General features: G+C 25.9%; 1 protein-coding gene across 2 annotated transcripts in view; it reads right to left on the bottom strand.

Annotated features, from left to right (window-relative positions):
- The window catches only part of LOC132945454 (G-protein coupled receptor dmsr-1-like), a 119,515-nt gene extending 104,873 nt beyond the window's left edge, over positions 1–14,642 (bottom strand). Inside the window, exon 1 of one of the 2 annotated variants that reach the window (XM_061015200.1) lies at positions 14,516–14,642. The gene's annotated coding sequence lies outside the window, so the exon portion shown is untranslated. The remainder of the gene's footprint in view (positions 1–14,515) is intronic. The other variant, XM_061015201.1, reaches the window with a different exon arrangement.
- Positions 14,643–15,274: the final 632 nt, after the last annotated feature.

Here is a 15,274-nt window from a genome sequence, read left to right as displayed (position 1 = left end):
AATTTTGCTTATTTAAATATAGGTTAGTGGTGAATATAGTTATAACTTTATAAGTATTAATTCAGTGATAAATCGATATATTTTAAAATTATTTAAAATTAAGCATAGCTCATCCTGATGAATCTAATGTTTAAAATGACTCAATCATAAGATAAATAATTATACCTTTATACCGACACTTATTCTATTAAATAAAGTAATGTATATATGAGTAAATTTGAGTGAAAATAACCTATCTTTATAAATAAAATATATATAAATAAAAAAAATATAATATCAAATATTATTTAATTATTAAAACAATTCAATTTAAGTTTAAGTTACTTATCCTAGAATGTCCAAAAAGGAAACAACACATTTTTTGGATATTTTTCATGTGTCTGTTGTTGCGGTTGTGCTGCTAAGAGTATTACATAATATATTCAACGAGATAATATTATACGGTTATTCTAACATTTTAAAAATTCCACATCACTGAGATAATAAAACTCTACTAAAGAGAATTTTGTATAATATACTTTTAAATAAAATACAAACAATGTTAAACTATTGAATATGACTGTTTATATTTGTCGAAAAATCTTTCTTACTATAATAAAAACGTACAAAATAAAAATACACAATAAAAGCTATTTATATTTAAATTATTATCGTTTTACTTTACAAAAAATGTACCTAATTACTACAGATTTATTTCCAAAACTGTAAATGAATTACATCTTTACTGACAATTGTCTACATTAATTGTTTACATTTTAATCTATTTATTTCAAACAATGCAAAATATTTTTGGTCAATTTACAGTTATAAATATAAAACAATAAAATTAATTACCTACTACTTTATAATGTATTAAAATAATTTTCAGGAACAACTGTATATATTACATTTTATATTATAATGATTATTACTTATCGTTTATCACTAATATAAATATCATGTTGTGTATAGCTCTTAACCAATATGAAAAAAGGTGGGTAAGTGGATGTCGCTCTGCTGTACAGTAAGTTAATTTAATTTATTAAAGAGCTTTTATTTATTATAATTTATAAGTAGACAATTAAGTAACTTATTAAGTAGGTAGTATTTACTAATAACTATCGACATTTTCGATAACATACTATTAAGTTATTCTATATTGCTACAAGCTTACGGAGACTGCCATAAACCAATATAAAAAAAGTGGGTAAATGGATGTCGCTCTGCTGTACAGTAGGTTACAAGTGGGTCACTGTATAATGGATGGTGTTAAATTTGAATTCAATGATATAATATCATTGTATAAGAAAAACGATTATGAGCGAAAACGGTCTGACAGCCTATGATATTACTAAGTATATTTGATTTTATTGTGAATATAGTAATTTATATATTTACTTAATTACATTTTAAATTTGATACATTTTGTCAAAATTTGAACTTTAAATGCTTATAAAAAAAAATTGTGCCTATGTATTTTCAATATTTTTCAACTTCTATTGTAACAATATATCAGGATACTTTTATCGTATATAGAAAATGTTAATACAAACATTCAGTGAAATTTTCAAGTATCTACAGTCATACGTTTTTTAATTACAACAAAATAAGAAAATCGTTACATGAGATAACGAGTGAATATCGAATGTTGTAAAAATATGAATTTCAAACGCTCATAAAAATTTAATTTTACTTTCTTGTAGACATTTTTTTTTTTATAAAGGTAGACAAACTTACGAATAATCTTGTATTACATTTTCAAATCTTAGATTTAAAAAGAAAAATTTTTATGAATTCTCAATTCAAAATAATTTGCTAATTTTCGTGATTTTTGAACTTTAAATGCTTATAAATAAAAACTGTGACTAAGGATTTTTAATTTTTTTCATCTGCCTTTGAAAAAATAACTTAGGAGCCTTCTATTAAATTTTCAAGATTTTTTACTCAACAGATAAAATTTTATTGATATTTATAGAAAAAAAAAACTAAAAAAAATGGAAACTAAAAATGTACGTAAACAGCTCAAAATAAGTCAAATATTTGGAAAATGTTACGGTGTATAGAAAATGCTAATATAAACATTCAGTCTAAATTTCATGTATCTACGGTCATTTGTTTTAGAGTTGCACCAAAAACCAAAATTGATTTTCTCGAAAACAGATTTTGCGTAAAAATTCTCGTTTTCCCTTAATTTTTCTTTTGTTTTTCACGTCGCGTTTGAAAACTACTGAGAAATTCTTACTTTTGACCCCCTAAAGTACCAACTAGATTCACTTTCCTATCAGAAAAGTTACTGTTGAAGAAAATTCCAGCACTTTTACTGTTCTAAAACTGGCTAAAAGGCGATGACAGACACAATTAAAAATAAAAAAAAAACACACATCATTGTAAAATCAATACATTCATCGCTTCGCTCAGAATCTAAAATATGAATATTTCATAACAATATGCTGTTATATTTACTGTAAATTAAATTTATTATAATTTATAATACAAACATGAAATAATAAACAATCAAAGAAAACATATAGAATTTAATAACTAAACTAACTTCATATAAACTTTGGATTAATTAACACATTTTTATTTTGATATTTTATTAATTTATATTAAAATAACAGTGTGTTCATTTATTAATCCAAAGTTTATATAAAGTTAGTTTAGCTATTTAATTCTATATGTTTGATTTTTCTTTGATTGTTTATTATTAATTCATGTTTGTAACTAATGTACACCCTACACATCTGTAATTACTATTAAGCAAGATAGATTATGGAGGAATAACCGTAGGATCTATATCAATCGTGTTAACATTCGTCAGGTTAAAACGTGCCTTGTCGCACGTGATGTGAATAAAGATATTGGATATAGATTAGATGGATTTCATGTGGCTTAATTAATAATATTAAACAAACTATTTCATATAGGTATTCTGACACATTTGGTGGTGTATATAGGAATTTATATAATAATTTCAGGGAGGGGGGAGGTAAAATATATTTAATTAATATTGTTAATAATATTATTATTATAAATTAATCGCCGTATTATAATGACGAACCAGCAATAAATATCTGGGGGAGGGGTTGAACCTCTAAACCCCTCCCCACTATATATGCCACTGGACACATTGTAAAATATGGTATAATACTACGGCTTTTCTATAGAAGATTTTTACACTCAATTGAATACACCATGCATCGGTATCAATAAAATGCGTTAAAATACATTTTTTTTAAATAAATCAGTAATATATAAATATTATAATATTATTATTTATTAATTGTTTAAATAAATTGTTTGTAAATATTTGTTACACAAACAATTTAATTTAGTTAAATGTATGCAATGCTGAATGCAGATTATAGACGAGCTACCAACATTTTAATTTTTTTTTATGAATCAAAAGTAGAATAAAAGCAATAACTCATAAGTTTTAATACCCTTTAGTTTAAACAAACTAAATATGTTCAAGTCGAGATTAATAAAAGGGTAAACTCAACTAAACAACAAGTGACAAATGCCGTCGTGGTCATCTTCAAGGGAAAAATAGACTCATTTATATTTAATATTTTGATAATTGTATGGACCAAATCAGTACATTCCATAGTCATAATTTTATCAACAAATTATTATTAATTTAAACACATGTGAATGATTACAACAACGATGAAATAGCTTTGCTTATTTCAAAATAATTACCACGATTATATTGATGTAAGCGTTAATATAATAGCGCAGTAATAATGCAATAAAAAAGGGACAATTATAATGTGTAACAAAATATTGCAAATATTGTTCAGTATTAAAAATGATGAACTCCATAAATCATTAAATATTAATCATTATTTGAAAATGTCTGTAGGTTTGGTTTAATTTATAATACCTATGTAAAATGTATTAAAAATATTTTATTTAAATTTATATAGGTAGGTGACAGATATTTTGTAATAATATTATGATCAATCATCTTCATAACATTGTACTAAACTTTAATTTTCGAACACAATGGTATATACTACCTATATATTATACTTAGGTCCACAGTAACAGACAGTTTGCAGTCAAGTCTTCTGTTTTGTGTATAAAATTAATTTAAAATCCATTTTCCTATTTAAAAAAAAAATTATGAACAGGATACGAAAGTTGTTCTTTAATGCATAATATATATTGTACCTATAAAAAACGCTGTGATACACATCATACATAATGTAAAACAAATCTTCTTCTTCTTCCAATTTGTATAGTTCATAAAGGACCGTTTCTACTCTTGTTTCTTATAAGACTCCACCCTGTCTCCCTCGTCTCTGCCTCGTCATGTTTGTCCATTCAGTTTCCCAATAAAAATGTTAATCGGTATACCTTCAGACCTCCATATATTATGACCAGCCAATTCTTATCTTTTATTTTTTAAATACGCGTTGATAATCAGTTTTTGAAATAAAAGTTTGGTAAATGTCTTGATTTATTCGTTTTATATATTTTCTATACCTACTCAATTATAGGTCAATATATACCTACTATTCTTTCTCAGATGTTCACGTTTTTCCTAATAGACTCCTAACGACCAGGTTTCACAAATAGGTCAATATCGGGCGTTGAATGCTGGAATATAGGCATTCTTTTGATCATTTAGATAGAAGTTTCAAATTAAACATTTTTTCCAGCGTATAATATCCTTTGTTTCCTTATGAAATTCTCAATTAGGTCATTGTGCATAATATATTGTTTTGAATGTTTTATTATATCATATAGGACCTGAAGTCTTTTATTTGCTGAAATACATATCCATCAACTTGCAGATCAGCGCCATCTCTCAATTCTTTTGATATTACTAAATACAAAAGCTGATTAAATCAAATAAAAAAAAAAAAAATGATTTACAAAATTTTACCTAAACCTTGTCATTTTATGTTTTATTTGTTTACAATTAATGTTTAAATAGTTCCATCGTAATGAATTACATCAACATTGCACACTTCATATATTATGTCGGGCATATTATCGCATATTATTATGTATATTTAAATGGTGTATTATGCATATTGTGCATTAGATGAATCTTAGCGGGTCATTTATCAGCAAGGCAGCCATATAATGGAAATTAACATAATATTCATCGATGTTATTGCGTTTATGAATTACTTTAATTAAATTTTGTTACCAATATACAATGCTATGTTGCCTACGGTAGGTATATGTCTATATTATATCACCAGGTCATCTAGACTATAAATGATTTGGTTCAATGTGAAACCTAGCAGAATCTGCCGGGCTCAGAAGACATAAATATTTTACAACTTATACAGTATGAAATCTCGACATTATGTCTATTCTACGGTTCACCGAATCAACTCTTAAAATAGGGGAAAATGATATCATTTATACTGTCATATTATTATTATTATTATTATTATTTAAGTACGTACTAAATATAAATTAAGGGATAGCGGCGTTTTATTCAACCCAGATATCGATTTGATGCTTTTCTGGTCATACTAAATAATGTACGTTGTGAAAAATCCTAAATAATTTATGATATGAAGTGATGACAATACATTATAATAAAATACAAATTATTGTCATATTACCTACGGAAACCATGAACTTTGAAATAAATTAGTAGGTTTTTAATATATTTGTATAGTATAGTATGTATAGTGTAGGTATACTGTTTCTGTTTCACTTTAGTATTAGTCACGGTCAGTGGCGTACATACAAATTATTTTCACTATGGGCCAATTTATCACTAGTCAAGCATAGTACGACTAATATAGCCATAACTTATCAAAATTAGGGATCTAGGTATAATTATGACATATACAATACAAATAAAAATTGCACAATTTAATTTTATAATTATTATGTAAAATTTATTTTTTAATTATTTTTTAAAAAATATTGACAATTTTATATATATATATCAATGTTATCTTACTATGAATTTAACATAAAAGTCATCAAAGCAAGTCCTGAAAATCTAACATTTCCTGGTTGATTCCTTAAAAACGATTTTAATCAACCAGCTAAATTAATCACGGTGAAAAATTGTAAACAGTGTAGATATACATGAAATACTTCAATTGAACCTGCAATTTCACTATGGGCTCTGGCCTAGGGAGCCTCCCCCCTTTATACGTCACTGATCACGGTCGATAACGTTTTTTCATAATTATTATACAACATTAATGGTATGTGACTTCGGAAAATTATTACTAGTAAGCCACAATATTATGACGATATCTATAAATTAGTTTACCTGGAATAAAATAATATTAAAATGTTTGTTTTTGTAACACTTAATTATTTATAAGATAGCTTATGTATATAAATAGCTATGTAAATATTTTACAAGTTAAATTATTTAGTTTCCACCAAGTATATTAAAATATGACCCGCCTTGCCACCAGTAAGTTGTCCCTTGATCAGAGCGTACAGACTTTGATATGACGGTTTAGAAAATGCGTCTAGAAATAAAAATTAAAACCATCGTATAAAACTCGAACTCACAACGACCATAACCCTGCACGTTGTGAAATTTTAAACTGAGTCCCAAACACTAGACCACCGCAGTATCGTCAATTTAACCTCGATGCATTCCTATATATTTGGGTTGACGTTCGCCTTTTATGGTTTATGCGAAATATGTGACCGTGTCAAATAATTATTATGCATGAGTTTCAAGTTAAGTCATAGTGATATGCGAGTATTAAATATAAGTAGTTAACAGGCCATCGGGGATGAAAACAAACATGGTAAAACGATATAATATTGGTACCGATATAATAGATTTAACATCTCCTTGAAATATAAAATTATAAATTATAATCATTGAGAATGATATTGATAATATTATGATTTAAATAATCTTAAAACTTAAGAAATAAGATAGATAATTGTTGTAATATCAACCTTCACAAAGTGGCCCTATTTATTTCAATAAATATACATATTACGTTTTATTTAAATTTCAATACAATTACATAAACCATCAGATAGGTATGGTATTTCAAAATCAAAAATAAGCCCTTAAAAATAAAAATGTACTCTAAATACATGATAGTATATACTACCCATGGAAATATCAACGTTGAATACATAATATATATTATATTATATATTATTTTTCTGCAGTTAAATAATAAATAGCGTTATATATTTTATATTCATCATTAGAAACTCCATTCCTAAAAAAAACCACAACTATAAGAACGGCAAAAAATAAGTATATTTCGATGTAGGTATATCGTATATCTTTTATTATATTTATTTATATTGTATATACATACAAGGTTTTTAATATGATTCAGGACAAAGAACAAGTATTGTCCTATGGTTTATATTTCATACCACGTATGGTTATACATGTTAAATTTAATATTTATGTTATATGATATACATTTATTTATATAGACATTTTAAATACATTTTAATAACGATATCAAAAAATAATATTAAATAACATGAAATATCGGTAACGCTTTCTACTGAAATATATTTTTATATAACAATACAATATATTATAGCTAATCATATTTACCCAAATGAATGTTTTATTTAAACTATAAATAAAATATTATGCCAATACTCAGAACCGTATAATTAATATCCAAAATGATTTGTTTTATATTGTGAGAAAAGCTAAAAAAAAGTATTGACTTTACAGTGAAGATTTTCTTTTATTCATTATATTTTCTGTGAACATTTTTTTTGGGTGAACGAAGTACCTACCTACTCAAAAAGTTTTATGTCGTAGTACCTTTATAAATTGAAAAATAGTCTATTATATACAATATATGGTACTTTGAAAATGTTTTAAAAACAGTTTCTTTAACCGTTAAGAGAACCCTTCCAAAAATTTAGAAGAAATGTCAGCGTGCCCAATTTCAACCAAGCCCTCCTTACAATTGATCATTTAAATATTTTCGAGCGTTTTCAAATATTGTATCACAACACATAACTTTGTGCAACGAGACTAGTGAAAATGTCGTATGGCCTGCGTATAAGTATCATAATATTATAATGTCTAACCATTATTTGCCGTGAACGTTTAAGTTGTTCAGTGTATAAACTGTGTATAGGTACTATATAATTATCCAATGACTGAACAGTATTTGCAATAATATATGTATAGGTGTATTTAAATAAGTAATATAAGTTTAAAAAAGTATATATAATATATGATATATAATGCCATGCAGTAAACACAAACACAACTACTTTTACTCAAATATATATATTTTACTAGAATACTTATTAAGAAACTTTATTTTATTTAATTAAAAATGTTAACTGTTCGATACAAAATAACAAAATATTATTTATACTATACTTCTATTTATTACCAATATTCAGTACTAATCAATTTTTAAATTACTATTTTTAAACATTTGTATAATTATTTTGCAAGCCAGACAAATGCATATTATTATTATTGTTAGCAAAATATTAGAATATGAAAATATTATAATTTGTTTAAATCACTTACTAGTTTCTACTTAGTAGTACTTACCAAGTGTATAGGTGAGTACCTAGCTATATTTATTAATTATTAATTTATGATAATTTGTTATACTGCATTTAATCAACTTTAAGCTTTTACCAAATACGAAATCAGTAAATACCAGAGTTGCAAAGGGATTTAAAAAAATGCATTTATTAGACAATAGGAAAGTGTGTATGTTAAAAAAAGTCTCTATATAGTAGAAGCTAGAATTGGATTTTAGACCGCCAAAACTCGAAAATAATACAATATTCCTAGTATCCTTTGGGTTTGGCGACTAGTGATTCGTATCGATCTTCGTGTCGTCCGAAAACCTTTTAGTAAAACTCAAAAACGAACAAATTAGGTATTTTTCAGTACATGAATTTACGCGTATTTCCGACAAAATAAGAAACTAGGAGTCCTACCTATCACATATTATACGCTTTATTTGATATTGATCCATAAAGACGTATTTTTATTATTTAACGCATTACATAATTTTAGTCTTAGGTATTAACATATTTAAAACATGATTCTAAACTGAGTTTTTTCAAATGTTTTCATATTGTGTTAAAAAATATTACAAAATGACTAGGCTTTAGTACATTATTTTAAATTCATGATATCTGCTCGCAATTAATATTTTAATTATCTTGCTAATTAGTACACTGTTTGTCAAAATTCAAAACAAAATTTGTATTGTAAAAGTTTAATAACGTGCAATTGATAATACTTAATAATACTTAGGTACTAAGTAAGTTGTTATTAAAAAAAATTATCAATCCTTCGGATCATAACAGTAAAATCGATTACGGACTTGATGAGAAAATGGTTGTTTTATTTTGGCGTATTGTTAGTTACGTTTAAACATTTGACATTTCTATTAATACAATTATTGGTACCATAATTTAGATTCTGAGTCAATTTTTTTTAGATTCTGAGTGAAACGATGAATGTATTGATTTTACAATGATGTGTGTTTTTTTTTTTATTTTTTTTTTTTTTTATTTTTTTATTTTTGTGTCTGTGTACACGATAAGTAGTCGAAATAATGCTTCGATTTTCGACTTCAGTATCTTGTTCGATGGGAAAGTGAATATCGTTGGTGCATTGGGGAGGTCAAAATTTTAATTTCCCAGTAGTTTTCAAAAGCGATGTGAAAAACAAAAGAAAAATTAAGGAAAAACGGGAATTTTTACGCAAAATCGATTTTTAACAAAATCGATTTTGGTTATTGGTGTAACTCTAAAACAAATGACCGTAGATGCATGAAATTTTCACTGGTTGTTTATATTTGCATTTTCTATACACAATACAATTTTGAAAATAATTTGACTTTTTTTGAACTGTTTACGGACATTGTCAGTTTTCAGTTTTTTTAAATTTTTTTTCTATAAATATCAATAAAATTTTATTTGTTGGGTAAAAAAGCTTGAAAATTTAATAGAAGGCTCCTAGGTTATTGTTTCAAAGGCAGATGAAAAAAATTAAAAATCCTTAGTCACAGTTTTTTTTTATACACGTTTAAAGTTCAAATCTTGAAAAAATACGGAAAAATCACGAAAATTTGCAAATTATTTTGAGTTAGAAATTCATAAAAAATTTTCTTTTTAAATCTAAGATTTTAAAATCTAATACAAGATTCCTTATAAGTTTGTCTAACTTTATCAAAAAAAAAATTTCTACAAGAAAGTCAAATTAAATTTTTATGAGCGTTTTAAATTCATATTTTTACAACATTAGATATTCACTCGATTTCTCATGTACCGATTTCCTTATTTTCTTGTAATTCAAAAACGAATAACTGTTGATACATGAAAATTTCACTGAATGTTTATATTAGCATTTCCTATACACCATACAATTTTGAAAATATTTTGACACTTTTTGAGCTGTTTACGGGCATTTTCAGTTTTCAATTTTTTTAGTTTTTTTTTCTATAAATATCAATAAAGTTTTATCTGTTGGGCCAAAAAGTGTAAAAATTTAATACAAGACTCCTGATATATTTTTACAATAGCAGTTGAAAAATATTGAAAATACATAGGCACAGTTTTTTTTTATAAGCATTTAAAGATCAAATTTGGACAGAATTTATCAAAATCTCGAAAATTATCAACCATTGTAATTAATAAATTATAAAATGTTCAGTTTTTATAGCTAAGGATTGAAAATTTAAAACAAGATTCCATGTAAATAGATAATTCGGTTACCAAAAAATCTAAAAAATACACAAGCACAGTTTATTTGTATAGTCATTTTAAGTTCAAATTTGGACGAAATTACATAAAAACCTAGAATAACTATTTTAGTTATTTTGTTGTGATTGTATAATATTATTCGTGGGCACTTGAAACTTCTAATTTGTAATATTTTCATCGATATATTATGATGATAGTATCACGGTTTGTTGTTGATGTATAACGCGTTATATGTACCTAATGGATATTGTGATATGATTAATTTGGAATTTATTATAGGTCAATTTTTTTTTTAATACCATAGATAAGTGTATAATATGTCTTATACCTAGACTGACATATCGTCTCCACTCAGAATCGTTTTTCTTATACAATGATATATCATTGAATTCAAATTTAATACCATACATTATACAGTGACCCACTTGTAACCTACAGTACAGCAGAGCGACATCCACTTGCCCACCTTTTTTTTTTATAATTGTTCTCAGTGAACAATCCGAAAAGGTGAATAAGTTTCATGTTGCACCTTTTAAGATCAGTAATCGAGAATGGATTGGTGTTTGAAGAGGTCAATTTTTGACTTTCTTAATAGTATCTGTGGTCTTAGAAAAAACTTTAAACAACTCCAGGCGAGAAATGTTTAAGATATTTCATACCTAGTGTTGTTTTAATCGACATCCACTCAAACTAATTTTTGTTTTTAATGTAATGACATCATAATATAATAAATGTATGAACTGACAACTGTACATAACTATACAATCATTATGATAAAAATGTGCTATTGAGCTACTCTATTGAGATAATAGATATTTATCGTTATTAAATTTATATATTCAATTAGAATTAAAAAATATATAAGGCATTGAAAAATGTATTATATTAATGCTTTTATTGTACTAAAAATATAATATAATTGATATTGTACAGTAGATACATATTTGTTGGCTTGAATAATGCAATACTAAATTCGTTTACATAACAATTTTGAGGAAATTTAAATTATAGTATAGTTTTTATAAAAATAAACTCTTCAACAGATTTGTACATTTAACTGTTACATAATTTAGTGTAAATAGTGTGCACATTTTAAAAGCTTTTATTTACTAGAAAATTAAAAAAATATGTAAAATAACGATTAATTTGTATTATATAATTTATATCATATTATTATTGTATACAATATTGAAGTACGTGGCTGTATCACTCATTGAATTGAATATAACAATGGAGGCCCACATGAATAGAAAACTAAGAAACCTAAAAGTTTAGATTATTTTAGGCTATAAAGAGAATCTAAATGTTACGTAAATGTTTAAACACAAATAATAATTAATATATTTATATAAATTAGGGTTAAGAATTAAGACATATGGTGACCTACCGTGAACATTTTAAATTATACTAAGAATTTTTCCATAGATTCTACTATGCCGCCTTTTTACATCAGTTTTATCTAATAACTACTGAGATACAATTTATTTTCAAACCCTCAGTAATTTAATATTATTTTAATAATTCATTAAAATTTCAACAGATAAACACGGAAAAAGGAAACAGGAAAAGGATATAATAAGTTTAAAGCTATTTCCTGAAATTAAATCTTAAGTTATACGAAATTGTACTAATAAAAACAACATTTAAAAATATAAATATATATATACATTCTTTTTTTATCAACCTCATAGTTTTTTTTAGTTTAAAAATCATTTAATTTCAAAATGAGTATTAAAATTAATATAAAATATTATGCCAAAGGTGAGCATATACCAGTAAAAAAGTTTTTTTCAAGTCTAACTAGTCAGCCGATTTTATAATTAACTTAAATGTTAGTAAATTAGTTACATCAACTGTCCTTTGTATAATAAATTATTTTTTAGATTCCAAGCGTAGTGATGATTGAATTGGTTTTACAATTATAATATGTATATCGTGTCAGGTGACACAATTATATGTGTATCGTCCCATGTGTGTGTTTTTTTTCGCATCTGAAGAGTAGTACAAATCACCACAAAAAAGTTTTTGAGTTTACAACATTATGTGCTCTTTATGTACATAGGACCAAAATAATCGGTGAAACAAAAAAATGTTTGACGATGTTATTTACCCAATGATATTCAAACATATTGTAATGATGTCTCCTCAAAAAATGTTTGTATTTTGCTGGTAATTTGCAATAAAATATATTGATCGTTGAAAGTTGAAACATTTAAATTTTTCTTAAATTATCATATTCTATATACAGTACATTTTTTAAAATATTTAGACTAATTTTAAGATAATTCATTTTATAACAGGACATCTTATTCACATCGTTCTACTATGGTACATCCGAAGAATTTACTTTTAAGTTAATAACAATAATTAATAATATAATTGATGTGTGGTTTTTGGTAAAAATAAGATTAACATACTAATAATATAAAATGTATAAATAGTACTAAACATAAAATAATATAATTTATGTATTCTTGAAAAAAGCATGGAGGTTGCACTTTTGCTCAGAACCGTTTTTCGTATGCAATAACTTATCATTGAATTCAAATCCGACACATATATTTCAATGAATAGTTGTCTATCGAATATGATCGATCGAAGATTATTTCAAAGTCAATCTCAGTAATTTCTTAAAATGTATAACATTTATAAACCGAACCATTATCGTACTCGTAGAAGATAATTTTTATTCTGACAACTTTTTAGTTATATTTCAAATTTATTATACAATATCAATATTATGACTGCGGTTAAATTTGTATGGCCCAGTTTTGTACTGACATGCAGTCGATTACCAAAAAACAAATATATTCTCGGAAGATTTTTATCAAAAATATGTTGGGCAAGGGTGGTATAACTGAGGGTCTGTATAATATAAATACCATACTTGAATTTATTATTCTTAAACCTATAATTGAGGAGCCAATGATTAACAGTTTATTAAAATTTAACATATTATTTTGAAAATTGTTATATTGTTGTTAAATACTCGGTTAAAAAAAACTTTTAATTTTGTGAAAAGTTTGAATTTGAACAATTCTTATCAGTTAACAATATCTTATGAAATGTTCCTATATATAACTTTATGATCGTATCTAATTAGTTAATATTATTTAACTTGGTGAAATTTAAATGGACGATATATTTAGTATTTAATTTTTGTGAATAAATAAACCTAACATTAAGTTTATAATTAATTAATAAACACAAATATGAGTCTGGTAGACGTATAATTACATTATTTTTTTGCAAAAATAATAATAAAATTGTAAATGTGCATATGTTTCCGGATTTCCGAGTTTTCCGTAAATGATTTGAGAATCATGTTAGTAAGCAAAATCTAAAACGTATTTTTCGTTTTTCGAATTACTGAATTTACGAAATAGTTTTCACTTAGTGAAGGTTATCTTATTTAATCTTAAATATATTCCAATAATAAAGGTACCAAGAGAATGTCCATCCTTCATTACCTCTGTTTTTACATGACACAAGATTTATGAGATTTTCAGGCCTAACCTAAATCGTGTGACATCAACACTTTAGGGTATAAATAGGGATCAACAAGTTGATTAGGAGGAATTCATTTTTTGTTGAAATTAAAATTGAAGTGTTTACCAATAAAATAATTAAAACTACCATGATATAAGTACCCTTAAAAATCCTGCATTCAGCAACCGCAAAATAAGTTTTCGATTCCAATCAACGAATATTGAAATATCAAACTTCAAAGTGTGTATACAGAAACACCCTGTTGTTTATACTACGTCATAATATAATAATATTATCGCTGATGTTTACGTATTTCGTCGACAAAAATAATAACAGTACTGTATAAATAGCGATCACTTACCCGAACGAGGATGATGATGGCGACAATGGTTATTATTATTTTTGTGTATTGTGCGATGATTCAAAACTACACTCACCGCGACCGGTAACACGGTATATACCAAACGATACGGCAGTGACGACGGTTCTATAACGACTGCTCGGAGACTACATCGCGTAATATCACACGCGCTTTGTATCTGGCCACCCGTCAGTGGCGCTGCCGCCCGCTCAGAGACCCTACGCCAAAGTTTCCGCAGAGTTAAGTGTATGTATACCGTTTTTCGGCGAATAACGTAAGTTATAGCTTACGACCATTATAACTCGTTACCACTAGGCACACTATAATAATAATAATAATAATATCATATCTAACCTTTCATTGAGTATACGTTAAATGACGACTCTTCACTTTGGTTTTAAACCAGGGCTTGCAAACGTTATAATAACGTTATATTTGACAAAAAACGATTGAAATTTGTAAACGTAAGACTTAGTGCTATAACGGGAAGCGATAATCACAAAAAATAAAATACCGCAAAACAAAACAAAACGCAAAACGTAATTTATAGAATATCATGAATAAAAAATAACGCAAAACGAAATATTTTAAAATCTATTTATTTAAAAGGTCTATTGGTTTCGTAGAAATATTTATTTCACGCAATAAATCTAAGAATTGGTTATATTATATTCCGTTGCCGGGTCATTACCTACCCGCATTAGTCATTATTTTTAAATTTAATATGTATTAACTCTATTTTGAATAACGATAAACGCA

Source organism: Metopolophium dirhodum, chromosome 5 (genome assembly GCF_019925205.1).
Source record: "Metopolophium dirhodum isolate CAU chromosome 5, ASM1992520v1, whole genome shotgun sequence".
NCBI classification, from domain to species: domain Eukaryota; kingdom Metazoa; phylum Arthropoda; class Insecta; order Hemiptera; family Aphididae; genus Metopolophium; species Metopolophium dirhodum.
The sequence above is the reverse complement of the archived record's forward strand: the minus strand, read 5'-3'. Positions and strand labels throughout refer to the sequence as shown.